A 23,339-nucleotide genomic window follows, 5' to 3' on the forward strand; every position below is an offset into this window, starting at 1 on the left:
ACGGGTCCCCTTTTGACCCATCGATATATTGTCGCGAGAGCCCCCCTTTTGGGTTCTACCAGGTCCCCTTCTGACCTTACGTAATTATTTTTATTAGTTTTTTTTTGTAATCTAGTCTTAGGTTGAATTTGGAAAGATAAATGAATTAATAAATTGGATTTATGGTAAATGAACTGAAGGAAACTCACTTTGCACTGCACTTAGCCTCATTTTGTATTTTAAGTTTAGTTTTAGTTACAACATACCTTGATGTTGCAAGGCGGCCGGCAATGTTTAAGTTCGAGTAAAGATTAATTGGACTTAATAGTGTTCGTTAGAATTTGTATACTACTTTTTGGTACATCCCTGCCAGAGTAGAAATGTCATAATTTGAATATTAATTTATCTTGTCAAAAGCCCCGCCTTCCGCCATCTTGGTTGAGAGCATCTCTCACTTTACTTGTTATCGATAAGCCAATTGGTGCGGTTGCAAATTTATCCATATCGTTGGAAATTATAGGTAATATTGTTTACCATTAATTATAATAGAAAACACCTTAATAAAACCTTCTGCTCTTGTTATATATTGAAAATATTAAACTATCGTGTTTTTATTTTTCTCTATATTTCCATACTTTTCGCATTCGGCGAACACTCTGGCTTCTGGGACCATATTAGTCCATATCGGGCGAAAGATATATATGGGAGCTATATCTAAATCTGAACCGATTTCAATAAAATTTGGCACACTTGACTATAGTACTAATTGTTCTTCTTATGCAAAATTTTAAGTAAATTAGAGTAAAACTTTGGCTTCTGGGGCCATATAAGTCCATATCGGGCAAAATATATATATAGGAGCTATATCTGAATCTGAACCGATTTCTTCCAAAATCAATAGGGATCTATTCTGAGCCAAAACACATACTTGTGCCAAATTTGAAGTCGATTGGAGTAAAACTGCGACCTAGACTTTGATTACAAAAATGTGTTCACGGACAGACGGACAGACGGACATCGCTATATCGACTCAGGAGCCCACCCTTAGCATTTTTGCCAAAGACACTATGTGTCTATCTAGTCTCCTTCTGGGTGTTGCAAACATATGCACTAACTTATAATACCCTGTTCCACAGTGTGGAGCAGGGTATAACAAGTAAGTAAAGTCTAAAGTCGGGCGGGGCCGACTATATTGTACCCTTCACCCCTATGTAAGCCAAAATTTGTGTTACCATCTCAACTACATCACATTTGCTGGAAGCTATATAACATAAAGGAGACAATTTTTTTACTTCTACAAAATCTCTAGAATTAAAATTTAAACCGGCTAACGCTATCCAGTTAATTGGAGGAAACTTCCATTAAAAATGGGTCTAAAATGTGTAACAGTCTACCATATTTCCCCAACTCTGGTGTACGTATATATGGGAGCTATATAATCTGAACCGATTTTGACTAAATTTGACATGTATAGTTAGAATAATAATTCTGCTGTCTATGCGAAATTTCACGTAAATGGGAGTATAACTTTGGCCCCCCTGGTCATATGAGTGCAAATCGGACGGAAGATATATATGGGAGCCATATCTAAATCTGAAACGATTTCAACCAAATTTGGCACAATTACCGATACTACTAAACGTACTCCTTGTGCGAAATTTGAAGCAAATCACGGCAAAACCCTGGATTTTGAGGCCATATAAGTTCAAATCGGACGAAATATATATATGGGAGCTATATCTAAATCTGAATCGATTTTGACCATATTTGGCACATACAATAGTATCATTAAAAGTACCGCTTGTGTAAAATTTGAAGCTTTTGAGACCATATAAGTCCAAAAGGCTTTTGAGACCATATAAGTCCAAATCGGGCGGAAGATATATATGTGAGCTATATCTAAATCTGAACCGATTTTAACAAAATTTGACACACTTAACGATACTATTAAACGTACCCCTTGTGCAAAATTTGAAGCAAATCAGGACAAAACTCTGGCTTTTGTGGCCATATAAGTTCAAATCGGACGAAAGATATATATGGGAGCTATATCTAAATTTGAACCGATTTCAATCAAATTTACCAAACGTTGGTAGATTATCAATTCTACCCTCTGTGCAAAATTTCACGAAGATCGGTAGTAAACTTTGGCCTCTGTGGTCATATGAGTCGATATCAGGCGAAAGATATATATGGGAGCTATATCTAAATCTGAACCGATTTGGCTGATATTTTGCAAGATTTTCGAGATTCATAAAATATTTAGATGTACGGTATTTCAAGAAAATCGGTTGATAAACACGCTACCTATGACCAAATCGGGGATAAATATATATGGCAGTTATATCTAAATCTGAACCGATTTTTTCCAAAACCAATAGCGATTGTCTCTGTCCCTATGCAAAATTTGAGGTCGATCGGACTTAAATTGTGAGCTGTACTTTGTGCACAAAATTACATATACAGATAGACGGACAGACAGACAGACAGACAGACAGACAGACGGATATCGCTAAATCGACTCAGAATTTAATTCTAAGCCGATCGGTATACTAAAAGATGGGTCTATGGCCACTATTTCTTGGCGTTACACACAAATGCACAAACTTATTATACCCTGTACAACAGTAGTGGTGAAGGGTATAAAAATGTTGACAAATTTTCTATAGTTTTGAATAAATTTTCTATAGAAATAAAATTTTGATACAATTTTCTATAGAAATAAAATTTTGAGAAAAATATCTGTAGAAATAAAATTTTAATAAAATTTTTTATAGTAATAAAATTTTGAAAAAAAAAAAATTTCTTAGAAATAAAATTTTGCCAAATTTTCTATAGAAATAAAATTTGAAAAAATCCATAGAAATAAAATTTTGACTAAATTTTTTACAGAAATAAAATTTTGACAAAATTTTCTATAGAAATAAAATTTTGGCAAAATTTTCTATAGAAATAAAATTTTTGGCAAAATTTTTTATAGAAAAAAAATTGAAAAAATCCATAGAAATAAAATTTTGGCAAAATTGTTTATAGATATAAAATTTTGACAAAATTTTCTATGCAAATAAAATTGCAACAAAATTCCATAGAAATAAGATTTTGGCATATTTTGTATAGAAAAAAAATGTTGACAAATTTTTTTATAGAAATAAAACTTTGACAAAATTTTCTATAGAAATAAAATTTTAAGAAAATTATCTGTAGAAATAAAATTTTAACAAAATTTTTTATAGAAATAACATTTTGAACAAAATTTATTAGAAATAAAATTTTGCCAAATTTTCTATAGAAATAAAATTTGAAAAAAATCCATAGAAATAAAATGTTAACGAAATTTTTTACAGAAATAAAATTGTTGTTGTTTTCTTTTTTGATTTCAGCTTAAAACCATGCATTGACTAAACTACAAATATAGCTTAATCAACAAGGAAAATAATGTTTGTCAAATTATTTGGGAAACCCTTTAGGTTGGAAGATGGTTGGATGGACGCACGTTTCGGAATTATCACATTCCTCATAATAAACAACAATAAAAATAATTTATTTCGGCATAAGCCGGCTATCTTGTAAAACCTTTTTTCGGAAGGTTCAAGTGTGGTTTACTTTTGGGTTAAGTGAACTGCCTGAATTTATTCTGATAATTGGTTAATAGTTTTGCTGCAAGTAGAGGATGCTGATGAGGAATGTGGTAATTCCGAAACGTGCGTCCATCCAACCATCTTGCTGTCTATAGGGCTTTGCCCAAATAAATTTGACAAACATTCTTTTCCTCTGTTGGTTAAGCTGCACTTGTAGTTTAGTCAATGCATGGTTTTAAGCTGAAATAAAAAAAACAACAACAATGCTTAAAGAACAAAACCAACAATAACAAAACAAAACCAATGAAAATAAAATAAAATTTTGACGAATTTTTTTACAGAAATAAAATTTTGACCACATTTTCTTTAGAAATAAAATTTTGACAAAATTTTCTATAGAAAAAAAAAATTGTTGGCAAAATTTTCTATAGAAAAAAAAATTTTGAAAAAATCCATAGAAATAAAATTTTGGCAAAATTGTTTATAGAAATAAAATTTTGACAAAATTTTCAATAGAAATAAAACGTTTAAAAACATTTTCTATAGAAATAAAATTTTGCGAAACTCCATAGATTTTGGCATATTTTGTACAAAAAAAAAATATTGAAAATTTTTTCTATATAAATAAAATTTTGACAACATATTCTATAGAAATAAAATTTTGCCAAAATTTTCTATAGAAATAAAATTTTGACAAAATTTTCTATAGAAATAAAATTTTGAGAAAATTATCTGTAGAAATAAAATTTTGAACAAAATTTTTTAGAAATAAAATTTTATCAAATTTTCTATAGAAATAAAAATTTCGATAGAAATCCATAGAAATAAAATTTGGACAAAATTTTCTATAGTAATAAAATTTTGACAAAATTTTCTATAGAATTAAAATTTTCAGTAGAAAAAAAATTTTACAAAATTTTGTTTTGCGCATTCTGTTATAATAAAAATGAATTGAAGCATTTTTCATAGAAATTTCTCATCTTGACAATAGTGATACACTTTGTTTCTAAATTGGTGCTTCTAGGGAAAATATTGCACAACGAAGATGTTGAAGATAGATTCCCCCTCATGAACTTATGACAAAATCACGAAACTTTTTTAAGATTATAGCAAAGTGATTGGATGGCTAAAAACATATCTCCGTAATTTTCCACTTTTGATTGTAATATATTAATTGCAAAAATCATCGAGTAAATATATTCCGTTTATAAATAATTTAGCAAAGACTTCGATATTCGTTGGTGTGCTTCCATAATAGAGTGGTAGAATTTTTTCCGTTCATAATTTATACCCTTCACCATAGGATGGGGCATACTAACTTTGTCACTCCGTTTACAAAAATATGGAAATAAATATCTCGGACACCATAAAGTAAATTTCTAAGTGGATCTAGCAATGGTCGTCCGTCCGTCTGTGGAAATCACGCTTACTTCTGAATGAAACAAGTTATCGACTTTAAGGTTAGTACAGATAGTTGTTATTGATATAGGTAGGATGGTATTGCAAGTTGGCCATATCGGATAACTTTTAAGTATAGCCCCCGTATAAACCCACAAATCTACTTGTACATTCGGCTTGCGGAGCCTCTTGGAGGAGAAAATTATCTGCGATCCGATTTAACTTTTCAAACTGATTCGAATATTTTTTAATCATTTCCTCTTAGGCTAACATGATATGTTTCCTCTAAAACTCTAGCAAAAGGGTTCTTGTAAATCAGGAATCTGATGTTTCTTAAAATCTACATAAAATTCTACACATTTTGAGAGGATACTATTATTTTATTTCTATAGAAAATTATGTAGAACATTTTGTCCAAATTTCATTTCTATAAATAATTTTGTGCAAATTTTATTTCTTTAGAAAATTTTGTCAAAATTTTATTTCTATAGAAAATTGTGTCAAAATTTTACTTTTATAGAAAATGTTGTCAAAATTTTATTTCTATAGACAATTTATCAAAATTTTATTTCTATAGAAAATTGTGTCACAATTTTATTCATATTTTGTTAAAATTTTACTTCTGTAAAAGATTTTGTCAAAATTTTATTTCTATAAAAAATTTTGTCAATATTATATTTCTATAGAAGATTTTGTCAAAATTTGATTTCTATAGCAAATTATGTCGAAATTTTTATTCAATAGAAAATTTTGTCAAAATTTTATTTCTATAAAAAAAAAAATTGTCGATATTAAAATTTTTTTTGTAAATAAATTTTGTATTCATGTAGAAAATTTTGTTAAAATTATATTTCTGTAAAAGATTTTGTCAAAATTTTATTTCTATAGGAAATTCTGTCAAAATTGTATTTTTATAGAAAATTATGTCGAAATTTTATTTCAATAGAAAATTTTGTCAAAATTTTATTTCTATAGAAAATTATGTCGAAATTTTATTTCAATAGAAAATTTTGTCAAAATTTTATTTCTATAAAAAATTTTGTCGATATTATATTTATACCCTAAACCACATAGTGGTCAGGGTATAATAAGTTTGATCGGCCAAAAAATGTGCCTACCAAAAATATTGATTTTAGACCCCATAAAATATATACCGTTCGACTCAGAATCACCTCCTGAGTCGATCTAGCGCTTGGTGTCCGTCCGTCAGTCAGTCCGTCCGTCTGTCCATGTATTTGTTGTTCACAGGATTCCTGTCGCAATTATTAACCGATTTTGATGAAATTTGGTACAGGGAGTTTTTCGGGCACAAGGACGAATTTGGAAGAAATCGGATCAAATTTAGATATAGCTTCCATATATATGTATCGCCCGATTTCGACAAATGGGGTCACGTTGCGCGTGTTTTCAAACGGATCGTCACCAAATTTGCCAAAAGGTAATCTTTTCCATCGCCCTTCAAGTCTGCAAAATTTCATCCAAATCGGTTCAGATTTAGATATAGCTCTTATATATATGTATAGCCCGATTTTCCCAAATTTGGCCACAAAACCTTTATTTATCATCCGATCTTACTCAAAGTTGGCTAAATATAATCTTCTATAGCACTAACTATATGTGCAAAAAATCATCGAAATCGGTTCAGATTTAGCTATAGCTCCCATATATATGTACCGCCCAATTTTTCTAAATTTGGCCATAAAACCCTTATTTATCAACCGATTTTACCCAAATTTGGCTAAATGTAGTCTTCTATAGCACTTACTGTATGTGCAAATAATCATCGAAATCGGTTCAGATTTAGCTATAGCTCCCATATATATGTATAGCCCGATTTTCCCAAATTTGGCCATATAACCCTTATTTATTAACCGATCTTACTAAAAGTTGGCTAGATCCAGTCATCTATAGTACTAACTATATGTGCAAAATTTCATCGAAATCGGTTCAGATGAAGATATAGCTCCCATATATGTATCACCCGATTTTGAAAAATTCGCCCCTAATAACCTTATGTTTGACCATACAGGCCTCATTTCTTAACTGATCTTACTCAAATCTTGCACAAGGTAACCTTTTGTGGTATTAATCAAACCCGCAAAATATTATGCAAATTGGTTCAGATTTAGATATAGCTTCCATATATATGCATCGCTCGATTTTCCCAAATTTGACCATAGTACTCTTATTTATTAACCAATGTTACTCAAATTTCAAATTTTGATGTACTAGCTGATCGTACTTATACGTACTTGTAGCTCTTACATAAGAATATTGCTCGATTTTTACAAATTTGTATTTATTACTCACACTAATTTACCGATTTTCCCTTTTTTATACCCTCCATCATAGGATGGGGGTATATTAACTTTGTCATTCCGTTTGTAACACATCGAAATATTGCTCTAAGACCCCATAAAGTATATATATTCTGGGTCGTGGTGAAATTCTGAGTCGATCTAAGGATGTCCGTCCGTCCGTCCGACCGTCCGTCCGTCCGTCTGTTGAAATCACGCTAACTTCCGAACGAAACAAGCTATCGACTTGAAACTTGGCACAAGTAGTTGTTATCGATGTAGGTCAGATGGTATTGAAAATGGGCCATATCGGTCCACTTTTACGTATAGCCCCCATATAAAGGGACCCTCAGATTTGGCTTGTGGAGCCTCTAACAGAAGCATATTTCATCCGATCCTGCTGAAATTTTGTACATGGTGTTGGTATATGGTCTCTAACAACCATGCAAAAATTGGTCCACATCGGTCCATAATTATATATAGCCCCCATATAAACCGATCTCCAGATTTGGCTTGCGGAGCCTAAAAGAGAAACAAATTTCATCCGATCCGGCTGAAATTTGGTACATGGTTCTACTATATGGTCTCTAACAACCATGCAAAAATTGGTCCACATCGGTCCATAATTATATATAGCCCCCATATAAACCGATCCCCAGATTTGGCTTGGGGAGCCTCAAAGAGAAGCAAATTTCATCCGATACGGCTGAAATTTGGTACATGGTGTCAGTATATGGTCTCTAACAACCATGCAAAAATTGGTCCGTATCGGTCCTTAATTATATATAGCCCCATATAAACCGATCCTCAGATTTGGCTTGTGGAGCCTCTAAGAGAAGCATATTTCATCCGATCCGGCTGAAATTTGGTACTTGATGGTGGTATATGGTCTCTAACAACCATGCAAAAATTGGTCCATATCGGTCCTTAATTATATATAGCCCCCATATAAACCGATCCCCAGATTTGACGAGTGGAGCCTCTAAGAGAAGCATATTTCATCCGATCCGTCTGAAATTTGGTACATGGTGTTGGTATATGGTCTTTAACAATCATGCAAAAATTGGTCCACATTGGTCCATAATTATATATAGCCCCCATATAAACCGATCCCCAGATTTTGGCTTGCGGAGCCTCAAAGAGAAGCAAATTTCATCCGATCCGGCTGAAATTTGGAACATGGTGTTGGTATATGGTCTCTAACAACCATGCAAAAATTGGTCCACATCGGTCCATAATTATATATAGCCCCCATATAAACCGATCCCCAGATTTGGCTTGCGGAGCCTCAAAGAGAAGCAAATTTCATCCGATACGGCTGAAATTTGGTACATGGTGTCAGTATATGGTCTCTAACAACCATGCAAAAATTGGTCCATATCGGTCCTTAATTATATATAGCCCCATATAAACCGATCCCCAGATTTGGCTTGTGGAGCCTCTAAGGGAAGCATATTTCATCCGATCCGGCTGATATTTGGTACTTGATGGTGGTATATGGTCTCTAACAACCATGCAAAAATTGGTCCATATCGGTCCTTAATTATATATAGCCCCCATATAAACCGATCCCCAGATTTGACTAGTGGAGCCTCTAAGAGAAGCATATTTCATCCGATCCGTCTGAAATTTGGTACATGGTGTTGGTATATGGTCTCTAACAATCATGCAAAAATTGGTCCACATTGGTCCATAATTATATATAGCCCCCATATAAACCGATCCCCAGATTTTGGCTTGCGGAGCCTCAAAGAGAAGCAAATTTCATCCGATCCGGCTGAAATTTGGTACATGGTGTTGGTATATGGTCTCTAACAATCATGCAAAAATTGGTCCACATTGGTCCATAATTATATATAGCGCCCATATAAACCGATCCCCAGATTTGGGTTGCGGAGCCTCAAAGAGAAGCAAATTTTATCCGATCCGCCTGAAATTTGGTACATGATATTGGTATATGGTCTCTAACAACAGTGCAAAAATTCGTCCACATCGGTTCATAATTATATATAGCCCCCATATAAACCGATCCCCAGGTTTGGCTTGCAAAGTCTCCAAGAGACGCAAATTTCATCCAATCCGGTTGTAATTTGGAACATGATCCATATCGGTCCATAATTATATATAGCCCCCAAATAAAACGTTCTACAGATTTGACCTCCGGAGCCTCTTGGAGGAGCAAAATTCATCCGATCCGGTTCAAAGTAGGAACGTGGTGTTAGTATATGGTCGCTAACAACCATACCAAAATTGGTCCAATCACACAAAAATTGTTCCATATCGGTTCATAATCATGGTTGCCACTAGAGCCAAAAATAATCTACCAAATTTTTATTTTTATAGAAAATGTTGTCAAAATTTTATTTCTAGAGAAAATTTTGTTAAAATTTTATTCGGTTCAAAATAAAATTTTCATCATTGTCAAAATTTTATTTCTATAGAAAATTTTGTCAAAATTTATTTCTATAGAATATTTTGTTCAAATTTTATTCGGTTCATAATCATAGTTGCCACTCGAGCCAAAAATAATCGACCAAGATTTTATTTCTATAGAAAATTTTGTCAAAAGTTTATTTCTATAGAAAATTTTGTTAAAATTTTATTTCTGTAGAAATTTTTGTCAAAATTTTCTTTCTATATTTTTCCAAAATTTTTATTTCTATAGAAAATTTTGTGTTCTTTCTGTAGAAAATTTTGTCAAAATTTTATGTTTACTTTGTCAAACTGAATTATATACGTATTGGATCGATCGTTTTTGATTTAATATATACCACGTATGGACATTCAATTTAGAAGATGGCGTTAGGAGGTTTTAAGATACCTTGCCATCGGCAAGCGTTACCGCAACTTAAGTAATTCGATTGTGGATGGCAGTGTTTAGAAGAAGTTTCTACTCAATCCATGATGGAGGGTACATAAGCTTCGGCCTGGCCGAACTTACGGCCGTATATACTTGTTAATAATGGGCTCAATATTAGTGGCATACTAACTCCGTAGGTGCAATATCAACACAGCCAGTGTTGCTAGAAGTAGGGGAAATTCCCAATATGTAGGGTTTTTCTAATATTTAGCGTCTTATATGGACGTAGGGCCAAAATGTAGGACATTTTCACTCAACACAATTTGTAATAATTTTTACATTTTGGTGGCTCTAGAGGAGGAAATTAGAAGCCGGCAAGGCTTGGTCTTTAACAATGTGTGGTAAACTTTATTCCTGTAGAACATTTTGTCAACATTTTATTTCCATAGAACATTTTGTCAAAATTGTATTTCTATAGACATTTTTTTCAAAATATTATTTCTATAAAAAATTTTCTCAAAATTTTATTTCTGTGGAATTTTTTCTCAAAATTTTATTTCTATAGAATTTATTGTCAAAATTTTGTTTCTATAGAAAAATTTCTCACAAAAATTTGTTTATAGAAACTGTTTTCAAAATTTTAGTTTTATAGAGATTTAACAAAAAAGATTACTAATTTGGGTAGAATTCTACCAACTGTGGCAACCGTGGTGGTAATAAAAATTTATATTCTGAGTTATATACGTTGTATATTCATGTTTTAAGATAATAAAGTACTTAGAACCATTTTTGTTTTGTAAAATTTTTTAAATTTAACGAAAAATATAGTAGGGAAAATTGTTTGGGAATGTATAGGAAAGTAGGGAAGTTTTTTTTGTCCTTTTAGGGTAAACCGAACATTTTCCCTGGCAACATTGGCTAAGAGCTATAGTCAGATTGACACAAAGCACCCATAGACATGTACCCCTTAATTTTCTTATGATTACTAAATTCTAATATGATATAGTCGGCCCCGCCCGACTTTCTACTTTACTTACTTGTTGTAAATAAATTTGTCAAAATTTTATTTCTATAGAAAATTTTATTAGTGTTAAAATTTTGTTTCTATAAAAGTTTTTGTCGATATTATATTTTTGCAAAAAAATTTGTCAAAATTTTATTTCTATAGAAAATCAAATATTATTAGTGTAGAAAATTTTTCCAAAATTTCATTCCTAAGATACCTTGCCATTGGCACGGTACATAAGTTTCGGCCTGGCCAAACTTTCGACCATATACTTGTTCTTCGTTAAAATAACCACAACATTTCATGTCATAATACATCATAATTTTTGTAAATATGGCATAATTTTTGTAAATAGGAAATATTGAACAACCACCACCAACATTATGACATCGCTGATGATGTGCTGTGGCTACAACAGTTTGAAATGATAGGAGAGCTGCTAGGGGGGAAGCCATTTTCTATGCTTTTAACTTTATTTTTGGGTGTGTTTGATTATGAATGTACCATAAAATATGATTTTTTTTTTCATTTCAATGCGGAAAATACACAATAAAATTGCAATTTCCAGCATGCAAAAATACTTAAAAAGAAAATAGAAATAGCAATTTTACCATTAGTAGACAGACACACAAACGCACATACAAAACACGCATATAACACTAGCATGTTATGGAGAGTATTCGTGCACTTAAGGTACTTCACTGGCAAAATTGCAAATATGTTTGCTATGTTACCCATGTGAGTGTGTGTGTATGTGTGTGTAGGATGTAGGTATGTATTTATGTATGTGTAAGCGAGTTACTTTATATTTTTGTCCACTTATGACTGGATTTGAAGATTGCAGCTGTATTTGTGTCAGGATAATTCATTGCTATGAGATTTCAGTACCAGTTGTAGTTTGTGAACTGGTGCACTGTGGCATTTAATGCTCCTCCAACATGAGTAATAGTCAAATCTGGGGGTAACACATCAAAGTATTGGTCTCAGTATGTATATTCTGGGTCATGGTGAAATACTGATTTGATCTCTCAATGTCCGCCAGTCCATATGTCTGTTGAAATCACGCTAACTTCCGGAACGAAACAAGCTATCCAGCTGAAACTTTGTACAAGAGGAGGGCGCTTTCTTCCCAAAAAATCCCCATTTCAACTAAAAAGATCACAAAAAATTTCCAATAAAGTTTTGACAAGTTTGTGTAAAAAAAAAACAAAAATATAAAAAAAAAACAAACAAGTATATACGGCCGTAAGTTCGGCCAGGCCGAAGCTTATGTACCCTCCACCATCGATTGCGTAGAAACTTCTACGGAAGACTGTCATCCACAATCGAATTACTTGGGTTGCGGTAACACTTGCCGATGGCAAGGTATCTTAAAACTTCCTAACACCGTAATATATACCACATAGTCCATACACGCTCACAAAAAATCGCTTCTGTAACATATACTCCCAAACATATTTTGCTTCAAGCATATATATTTTTGGGTATTGCCCAAACATTTATATGTTTGATCTCTTCCAATATATAATATGTTTGAAAACATATTGGTCTAAACAATATATGTTTGGGTAGTCTAAGTTCCAAACATTTTGTATTTTTGCATCCAAATTCAATAATGTTGTCTTCCAAAAAACAATATGTTATTATGTGAACATATAATATGTCTGGAAGCATTTTGCACCCAAAAATATTATATGCTTAAAAAATTCTCCCAAACAATATTGTGCTCAAAATTTTATTTATTTATTTATATATTTACAATCATAATGAATTATGAAAATAAACAGGTAATATAGGTGCTAACAACATAGGTCTTCGACCTGAATGCTCAAATTTTTGTTTCTGCCCAATTGTATATTCCCCCACATCTTTCTCACTTCCACGAGATTTTTTTAGTTCTTAGCACCTTTTTCTGTAATACAAACATTGTAGAAGAAATTATTCAATTGTATGATTTTTTTATTTTAATTTTACCTTTTGCCGGACGGGGATTCGAACAGCGGACCACACAGTTTGTAAGGATCAAAGAAGTAGCTGATCAATTGCCCTAGGAAAAATAAAATGTTAATTTTGTAATAACAAGCAACAACCACCAACTTAATTCAATATCGCTCCCTGTTAAATAGCGCTCCAAGCTACTAAACACATATATGTTTATAGGTTATTTCTAAATTAATATATGTTTGCATCAAAGCATATTATATTTACAAACATTTTATGTCCCAAACATAATATGTTCTAACATATTAACATATATGTCCCAAACATGTTATGCTAGTTTATGAACATTATATGCTTGCACTCAAAAATATTGTGTTTAAAAATTTGTGTTCCAAACATATAATGTTTATAGCCAAATATATGAAAAACAGTCTTTTTCATCCGTGTACGTGGTTTATATTAAACTAATAAAGGCAGATTAAATACTATATACGTATATTTTAAATTAAGTTTAAAGTTCCTATAGAAATAAAATTTTGACAATATTTTCTATAGAAATAAAATTTGGAAAAAATTTACTATAGAAATAAAATTTTGGCAAAATTTTCTATAAAAATAAAATTTTGACAAAATTTTCTATAGAAATAAAATTTTGACAAAATTTTCTACAGAAATAAAATTTTTACAAAATGTTCTATAGAAAAATAATTTTGACAAAAGTTTCTATAGAAATAAAATTTTGACAAAAATTTCTATAGAAATAACAATTTGACAATGTTTTCTATAAAAATAAAATTTTGGTAGATTATTTTTGGCTCGAGTGGCAACCATGATTATGAACCGATATCATATGCTGACACCATGTACCAAATTGCAACCGGATCGGATGAAATTTGCTTCTCTTAGAGGCTCCGCAAGCCAAATCTGGGGATCGATTTATATGGGGGCTATATATAATTATGGACCGATATGGACCAATTTTGGCATGGTTGTTAGAGACAATATACTTACACCACGTACCAAATTTCAATCGGATCGGATGAATTTTGCTCCTCTAAGAGGCCCCGGAGTTCAAATCTGGGGATCGGTGTATATGGGGGCTATATATAATTATGGGCCGATGTGGACCAATTTTTGCATGGTCATTAGAGAACATATACCAACTCCATGCACCAAATTTCAGCCGGATCGGATGAAGTTTGCTTCTCTTAGAGGCTCCGCAAGCCAAATCGGGGGATCGGTTTATATGGAGGCTATATAACTATGGACCGATGTGGACCAATTTTGTGTATAGTTGTTAGAGACCATATACTAACACGATGTACCAAATTTCAGCCGGATCGGATGAAATTTGGTTTTCTTAGAGGCTCCGCAAACCAAATCGGGGGATCGGTTTATATGGGGGCAATATGTAATTATGGACCGATATGGACCAATTTCTGCATGGTTATTGGAGACCTTATACTAACACCATGTATTAAATTTCAGCCGGATCGGATGTAATTTGCTTCTCTTAGAGAAATCGCAAGCCAAATTTGGGGGTCCGTTTATATGGGGGCTATACGTAAAAGTGAACCGATATGGACCAATTTTTGCATGGTTGTTAGAGACCATATACTTACACCATGTACCAAGTTTCAGCCGGATCGGATGAAATTTGCTTGTCTTAGAGCAATCGCAAGCCAAATTTGGGGGTCCGTTTATATGGGGGCTATACGTAAAGGTGGACCGATATGGCCCATTTGCAATACCATCCGACCTACATCAATAACAACTACTTGTGCCAAGTCGATAGCTTGTTTCGTTCGAGAGTTAGCGTGATTTCAACAGACGGACGGACGGACGGACGGACATGCTCAGATCGACTCAGAATTTCACCACGACCCAGAATATATATACTTTATGGGGTCTTAGAGCAGTATTTCGATGTGTTACAAACGGAATGACAAAGTTAATATACCCCCATCCTATGGTGGAGGGTATAAAAAGAAAAAGGCCCTGCTAACATATAGAAAATCTGTAAAATGTTAAAAATTTAAAAATTTCAAACATAGTAGATTTGTTAGTGGTTGATTGGTAGAATTCTTCATATTTTGGTAGATTTTGCAAAACATTCGTCTCCAAACAATTTGAATTCCATTTTCTATGGACAAACAATTTCAATTCAATTTTCGATCGATCGCAAGCCAAATTTGGGGGTCCGTTTATATGGGGGCTATACGTAAAGGTGGACCGATATGGCCCATTTGCAATACCATCCGACCTACATCAATAACAACTACTTGTGTCAAGTCAATAGATTGTTTCGTTCGTAGGTTAGCGTGATTTCAACAGACGGACGGACGGACGGAAATGCTCAGATCGACTCAGAATTTCACCACGACCCAGAATATATATAAAGGGTGATTTGTTAAGAGCTTGATAACTTTTTTTTTAAAAAAAACGCATAAAATTTGCAAAATCTCATCGGTTCTTTATTTGAAACGTTAGATTGGTCCATGACATTTACTTTTTGAAGATAATTTCATTTAAATGTTGACCGCGGCTGCGTCTTAGGTGGTCCATTCGGAAAGTCCAATTTTGGGCAACTTTTTCGAGCATTTCGGCCGGAATAGCCCGAATTTCTTCGGAAATGTTGTCTTCCAAAGCTGGAATAGTTGCTGGCTTATTTCTGTAGACTTTAGACTTGACGTAGCCCCACAAAAAATAGTCTAAAGGCGTCAAATCGCATGATCTTGGTGGCCAACTTACCGGTCCATTTCTTGAGATGAATTGTTCTCCGAAGTTTTCCCTCAAAATGGCCATAGAATCGCGAGCTGTGTGGCATGTAGCGCCATCTTGTTGAAACCACATGTCAACCAAGTTCAGTTCTTCCATTTTTGGCAACAAAAAGTTTGTTAGCATCGAACGATAGCGATCGCCATTCACCGTAACGTTGCGTCCAACAGCATCATTGAAAAAATACGGTCCAATGATTCCACCAGCGTACAAACCACACCAAACAGTGCATTTTTCGGGATGCATGGGCAGTTCTTGAACGGCTTCTGGTTGCTCTTCACTCCAAATGCGGCAATTTTGCTTATTTACGTAGCCATTCAACCAGAAATGAGCCTCATCGCTGAACAAAATTTGTCGATAAAAAAGCGGATTTTCTGCCAACTTTTCTAGGGCCCATTCACTGAAAATTCGACGTTGTGGCAGATCGTTCGGCTTCAGTTCTTGCACGAGCTGTATTTTATACGGTTTTACACCAAGATCTTTGCGTAAAATCTTCCATGTGGTCGAATAACACAAACCCAATTGCTGCGAACGGCGACGAATCGACATTTCACGGTCTTCAGCAACACTCTCAGAAACAGACGCAATATTCTCTTCTGTACGCACTGTACGCATTCGTGTGGTTGGTTTAATGTCCAATAAAGTAAACTGAGTGCGAAACTTGGTCACAAACGCATTAATTGTTTGCTCACTTGGTCGATTATGTAGACCATAAATCGGACGTAAAGCGCGAAACACATTTCGAACCGAACACTGATTTTGGTAATAAAATTCAATGATTTGCAAGCGTTGCTCGTTAGTAAGTCTATTCATGATGAAATGTCAAAGCATACTGAGCATCTTTCTCTTTGACACCATGTCTGAAATCCCAGGTGATCTGTCAAATACTAATGCATGAAAATCCTAACCTCAAAAGAATCACCCTTTACTTTATGGGGTCTTAGAGCAATATTTCGATGTGTTACAAATGGAATGACAAAGTTAATATACCCCCATCCTATGGTGGAGGGTATAAAAAGAAAAGGGCCTGCTAACATATAGAAAATCTGTAAAATGTTAAAAATTTAAAAATCTCAAACATAGTAGATTTTTTTACTGGTTGATTGGTAGAATTCTTAATATTTTGGTAGATTTTGCAAAACATTCGTCTCCAAACAATTTGAATTCCATTTTCTATAGACAAACAATTTCAATTTAATTTTCTATATATATAAAGTTTTGACAACATTTTCCATAGAAATAAAATTTTTAAAAAAATGTTCTATAAAAATAAAATTTTCTTTAGAAAAAAATTGATAAAATTTTCTATAGAAATAAAATTTTGACAAAATTTTCTATAGATAGAAAATTTTGACAAAATTTTCTATAGATAGAAAATTTTGACAAAATTTTATAGAAAATATATATAGAAAGTTTTGTCAAAAATTTATTTCTATAGAAAATTTTGTCAAAATTTTATTTCTATAGAAAATTTTGTCAAAAATACAATTTTGACAAGTATATTTTGGCGAATAAAATTTTAACAAAGGTTTGTAAAGAAAAAAAATTGTGACAGAAATTTCTATAGAAATAAAATTTTGACAAAAATTTCTATAGAAATAAAATTAAAACAAATCTATAGAAATAAAATTAAAAAAAATACATTTTTGACAAAATTTGGATTGGATACACTTTTACCCAGTACGAAGTGCAAAGTTCTACAGAAACAAAATTTTGACAAAAATTTCTATAGAATTAAAATTTTGACAAAACTTTTTATGGAAATAAAACATAAAAAAATACATTTTTGACAAATTTTTCTATAGAAATAAATTTTTGGAAAATTTTCTGTAGTAGACAAAATCTTTGGGATTGGGTACACTTTTACCCAGAACAAAGTGCAAGTTTGTATTCCCCCATCCAATGGTAGGGGTTCACAAAGGACTGAATAGGGTATCACAATGGACTAAGGACGAAACTAAATCGGGCTGGCTCTCTAACCTATGTTAATGGTATAAAAACCCCATTTTAGCAATATTTTGCCAATTTCTACCCTTTCAGGTTTGGCCCACTGTATCTTGTGTGTGTGTTTTTTCAAACTATACCCTCTTTGATTCTGATTCCGTCTCTCTCTCCTTCAAACTGCACACCAATCATTTGATGATAGTTCGTGGCGATATTAGTTTTTGAATGACGAGGAAAAAAAGCAACGAACATACCAAATTAGGTCAGTAGACGTTATAACATGCAGGGTATATTCGTTTGCACATTTGTTGTCGCCGTTCGTACTGGTTCAGTGACCGACATACCCACCAACAAACGACCACCACACCAGCAAAGCTATCAAAGAAAATTAATATCCCTCGAGCCACAGTTGTTAGAGTGTAAAATAAGACCAACGACACGCACACCCTTACATAACCACTTAGGATTCTCCACGAATACAACTGAGAATTTACATTCTCTCGCACATAACTCTTTATGATTCGATGATACAAGAAGAAAACCAAATGTGAGAAAAAAAAAAAAAAAAAAAAAAACAACAGCATAGTAATAAACGTTAGAACTTAATCAGTGACAGGGCTGGGAGATTTAATCGAAATTGATATAAAATTCATTTCTTTTCCGCTCACCTATTTCAGAGAGAATAGGTTTATATTAAAACAAGTATATGTGGTCGAAAGTTGTTTGATTGTAAACGTACAAGAAAAATAAAGGGTGATTTGTTAAGAGCTTGATAACTTTTTTTTAAAAAAAAACGCATAAAATTTGCAAAATCTCATCGGTTCTTTATTTGAAACGTTAGATTGGTCCATGACATTTACTTTTTGAAGATAATTTCATTTAAATGTTGACCGCGGCTGCGTCTTAGGTGGTCCATTCGGAAAGTCCAATTTTGGGCAACTTTTTCGAGCATTTCGGCCGGAATAGCCCGAATTTCTTCGGAAATGTTGTCTTCCAAAGCTGGAATAGTTGCTGGCTTACTTCTGTAGACTTTAGACTTGACGTAGCCCCACAAAAAATAGTCTAAAGGCGTCAAATCGCATGATCTTGGTGGCCAACTTACCGGTCCATTTCTTGAGATGAATTGTTCTCCGAAGTTTTCCTTCAAAATGGCCATAGAATCGCGAGCTGTGTGGCATGTAGCGCCATCTTGTTGAAACCACATGTCAACCAAGTTCAGTTCTTCCATTTTTGGCAACAAAAAGTTTGTTAGCATCGAACGATAGCGATCGCCATTCACCGTAACGTTGCGTCCAACAGCATCTTTGAAAAAATACGGTCCAATGATTCCACCAGCGTACAAACCACACCAAACAGTGCATTTTTCGGGATGCATGGGCAGTTCTTGAACGGCTTCTGGTTGCTCTTCACTCCAAATGCGGCAATTTTGCTTATTTACGTAGCCATTCAACCAGAAATGAGCCTCATCGCTGAACAAAATTTGTCGATAAAAAAGCGGATTTTCTGCCAACTTATCTAGGGCCCATTCACTGAAAATTCGACGTTGTGGCTCGTTAGTAAGTCTATTCATGATGAAATGTCAAAGCATACTGAGCATCTTTCTCTTTGACACCATGTCTGAAATCCCACGTGATCTGTCAAATACTAATGCATGAAAATCCTAACCTCAAAAGAATCACCCTTTATAAAATAAAGCCTTGATTTGAAATCTAAATTCAAAATTTTATTTTTATACATTTTATTTCTATAGAAAATTTTGTAAAAATTTTATTTCTATAGAAAATTTTGTTAACATTTTATTTTTATAGAAAATTTTGTCAACATTTTGTTTCTATAGAAAATTTTGTCAAAATATTATTTCTATGGAAAATTTTGTAAAATTTTTATTTATTTTGGCAATTTTTTATTTTATTATTTTTTTTTTTTGGAAAATGTCTATAAAAAATTTTGTCAGAATTTTATTTCTATAGAAAATTTTGTAAAAATTTTACTTGTAGCGAAAACTTTGTCACAATTTTATTTCTATAGAAAATTCTATCAAAATTTTATCTCTATTGAAAATGTTATGCAAATTTTAGTTCTAATAAAATTTTTGTCAACATTGTATTTCTATAGAAAAAATGGTTAAAATTTTGTTAAAATTTTATTTCTATAGAAACAATTTTTAAAATTTATTTTTATAGAAAATTTTGTCAAAATTTTATTTCTATAGAAAATTTTGTTTAAATTTTATTTCTATAGAAAATTTTTATCAAAATTTTATTTCTATAGAAAATTTTGTCAAAAATTTATTTCTAAAGAAAATTTTATTTCTATCACAATTTGTGTTATAATTTTATTTTTGTAAACAGATTTGTCAAACTTTTATTTCTATAGGAAGTATTTGTCAAAAGTTTATATTTATAAAATACTAGCGTAACCCGGCCCGCTTCGCTGCGCCTTCCGAAGCATATTTGGAGGAATATTTTGCGTTAACTTAGTCAACTATATCCTTCGTGCTGAAAACAAATTCGAAAAGATTTGAATTCTTTTAAACAAATCGGATTACTTGATTTTTCGTTTATAGGTACAAATACGGCGGGAGAGGGTGTACCTTCTTCTATATTTCTTGTGAATTTTAAGTGTGGTTTGTCAAGGAAAGGTATCCTTCTCCTCAACATATCTGAAAATTAAGCACTATATTATAATAACATACAAAGAATTACTGTTTCCCATCCAATAAATCGGAAAAAGCAAAAATAGTAAAAAATTTTACCACATTACCATTTGCTAAAATGTTGGAAAATGATGCATTCTCTACGTTGGCTGCCAATTTCATGTAAATTTAAGTTCTTTACTAAAAAGAAGTCTGGCAGAAGCCTGTGCAAAAATCATAAAATTATATACTGAGTTCCCATTTACGGACAACCCTCTACTTTCAATTTAAGAAAAACAAAAAAAAAACTGACAAAAGGGAACCCTCCCCCCACCTTCGCTCCACTCCGACCTGATATCATGTATAAATTTAATCACCTCCTCCCACATTCCCTGTAAATTTCAAGTAGATCGGCGATGTTTAAATTTTGCTCTATTGTTTTAAAGGGACGTCACTTTCCCCGATACAATATCGACAAACACCGTAGTGAATAGCACCCCTAACCTTCCCTGAAAATTCTTGAAACTTTCCTTCAAGTGTGGGGCAAGGAAGGTTGCCTTCCCCCACTGCCTATGTAAATTTCAAGAAAACTTAAGAATTGTTGATGTTTTTTCGCAGTTTTAGAGGAGGACCTCCTCCCCGACTAAATATCGAAAATTGATGTAGCGTATCTTTTGTAAACGTCCCAGAAAATGTCAAGCAAATTATAAGCCTAAAGGGGCGGCCTCTCTTCCGTCCAAATATCACAAAATCAGGTATCAACTATTAACATCGTAGCCTCTCCCCAGTCCTCTGTAAATTTCAAGTAACTCGGTACAGTTTAATTGTTTCTCTGTATGTACTTAAAAGAAGCGGATGCCCTTTTATTTTTTATTAAAAAATCGAGAACCTGATTTAATTTCATAACCCATTTTTTCCGTAAAATTTTAGTCGGGGGAGTTTAGTTTTGTTTGTACTTTCAAACAAAAAAATTTGGGCAAAGGGGTGGTCCCCCTCCCCGACCAAATATCGAAAAATAATGTAGCGGATTTTTGTCTAGATGCCTACCCTAACATTCAATGAAAATTTCAAGCAATAGGCATAATTTTGTTCCAAGTTTCAAAAAGTAGGGCAAGGGGGAGGTCCCCCTCCCCATCCACATATGAAATCATCGGGTACCCCATATTAATTCCATAACCTCGCCACATGTTCTCTGTAAATCTCAGATAATTTAGAGAATTTTAGTTTTTTCACTGTACTTAAAAAAAAGTCGAAGAAAGGGGAGGCCCCCCTCCGCCACCAAATATCGAAATAAAAAGCGGATCTTTGTCTAGATGCAAACCCCAGTTTTCAATGAAAATTTCAAGCAAATCGGTCAACTTTGGTCCAATTTTCAAAAATGTCCGACGAAGGGGAGGTCCCCCTCCGCGACCAGGTGTCAAAAAATGAGGTACCCTATTGTCACCACATGAACGCCCCCTACGATCTCTGAAAGTTTCAAGTAAATCGGTTCAGCCGTTTCGGAGCCAACTCGGAACATACAAACAAATAAACAAACATAGATTGAATTTTATATATATAGATAGATAGATTTTATTTCTATCGAAAATTTTGTCAAAATTTTATTTCTATCGAAAATTTTATCAAATTTTTATTTCTATGGAAAATTTTGCCAACATTTTATTTCGATAGAAAATTTTGTTAAAATTTTATTTCTATCGAAGTTTTTGTTAAAAATTTATTTCTATAGAAAATGTTGTTAAAATTTTATTTCTTTAGAAAATTTTGTCTAAATTTTATTTCTATAGAAATTTTTGTCAAAATGTTATTTCTTTAGAAAATTTTATTTCTATCACAAATTTTGTTATAATTTAATTTTTGTAAAAAATTTTGTCAAACTTTTATTTCTATAGGAAGTGTTGTCAAAAGTTTATCTTAATAAAAAACAAGTAAGTAAAATCTAAAATCGGGCGGGGCCGACTATATTATACCCTTCACCCCTATGTAGGCCAAAATTTGTGTTACCATCTCAACTACTTCACATTTGCTGGAAGCTATATAACATAAAGGAGACAATTTTTATACCCTTCACCACTACTGTGGTACAGGGTATAATAAGTTTGTGCATTTGTATGTAACGCCAAGAAATAGTGGTCATAGACCCATACGGTATACTACCGATCGGCTTAGAATTAAATTCTGAGTCGATTTAACGATGTCCGTCTGTCTGTCTGTCTGTCTGTCCGTCCGTCTGTCTGTATATGTAATTTTGTGCACAAAGTACAGCTCGCAATTTAAGTCCGATCGTCCTCAAATTTGGCATAGGGCCGTTTCTTGGGACAGAGACAATCGCTATTGGTTTTGGAAAAAATCGGTTCAGATTTAGATATAGCTGCGATATATATTTATCCCCGATTTGGTCATAGTTGGCGTGTTTATCAACTGATTTTCTCGAAATACCGTACATCCAAATATTTTATGAATCTGGAAAATCCTGCAAAATATCAGCCAAATCGGTTCAGATTTAGATATAGCTCCCATATATATCTTTCGTCCGTTTTAGACTTATATGACCACAGAGGCCAAAGTTTACTACCGATCTTCGTGAAATTTTGCACAGTGGGTAGAATTGAAATTCTACCAATGCTTGATAAATTTCATTGAAATCGGTTCAAATTTAGATATAGCTCCCATATATATCTTTCGTCCGATGTGGACTTATATGGCCCCAAAAGCAAGAGTTTTGTCCTGATTTGCTTCAAATTTTGCACAACGAGTACATTAAATAGTATCGTTAAGTGTGTCAAATATTTCTGTGGACGGTTTGATCAAAATTTTATTTCTATAGAAAATTGTCACAAAATTTTATTTCTATAGAAAATTTTGTTAAAATTATATTTCTATAGAAAATGTTGTCAACATTTTTTTCTATAGAAAATTTTGTCGAAATTTTATTTCCATAGAAAGTTCAGTCAACATTTGAGTTCTATAGAAAATTGTGACA

This window comes from Haematobia irritans, chromosome 4 (assembly GCF_050003625.1).
Source record: "Haematobia irritans isolate KBUSLIRL chromosome 4, ASM5000362v1, whole genome shotgun sequence".
In the NCBI taxonomy this organism is placed as follows: Eukaryota; Metazoa; Arthropoda; class Insecta; order Diptera; family Muscidae; genus Haematobia; species Haematobia irritans.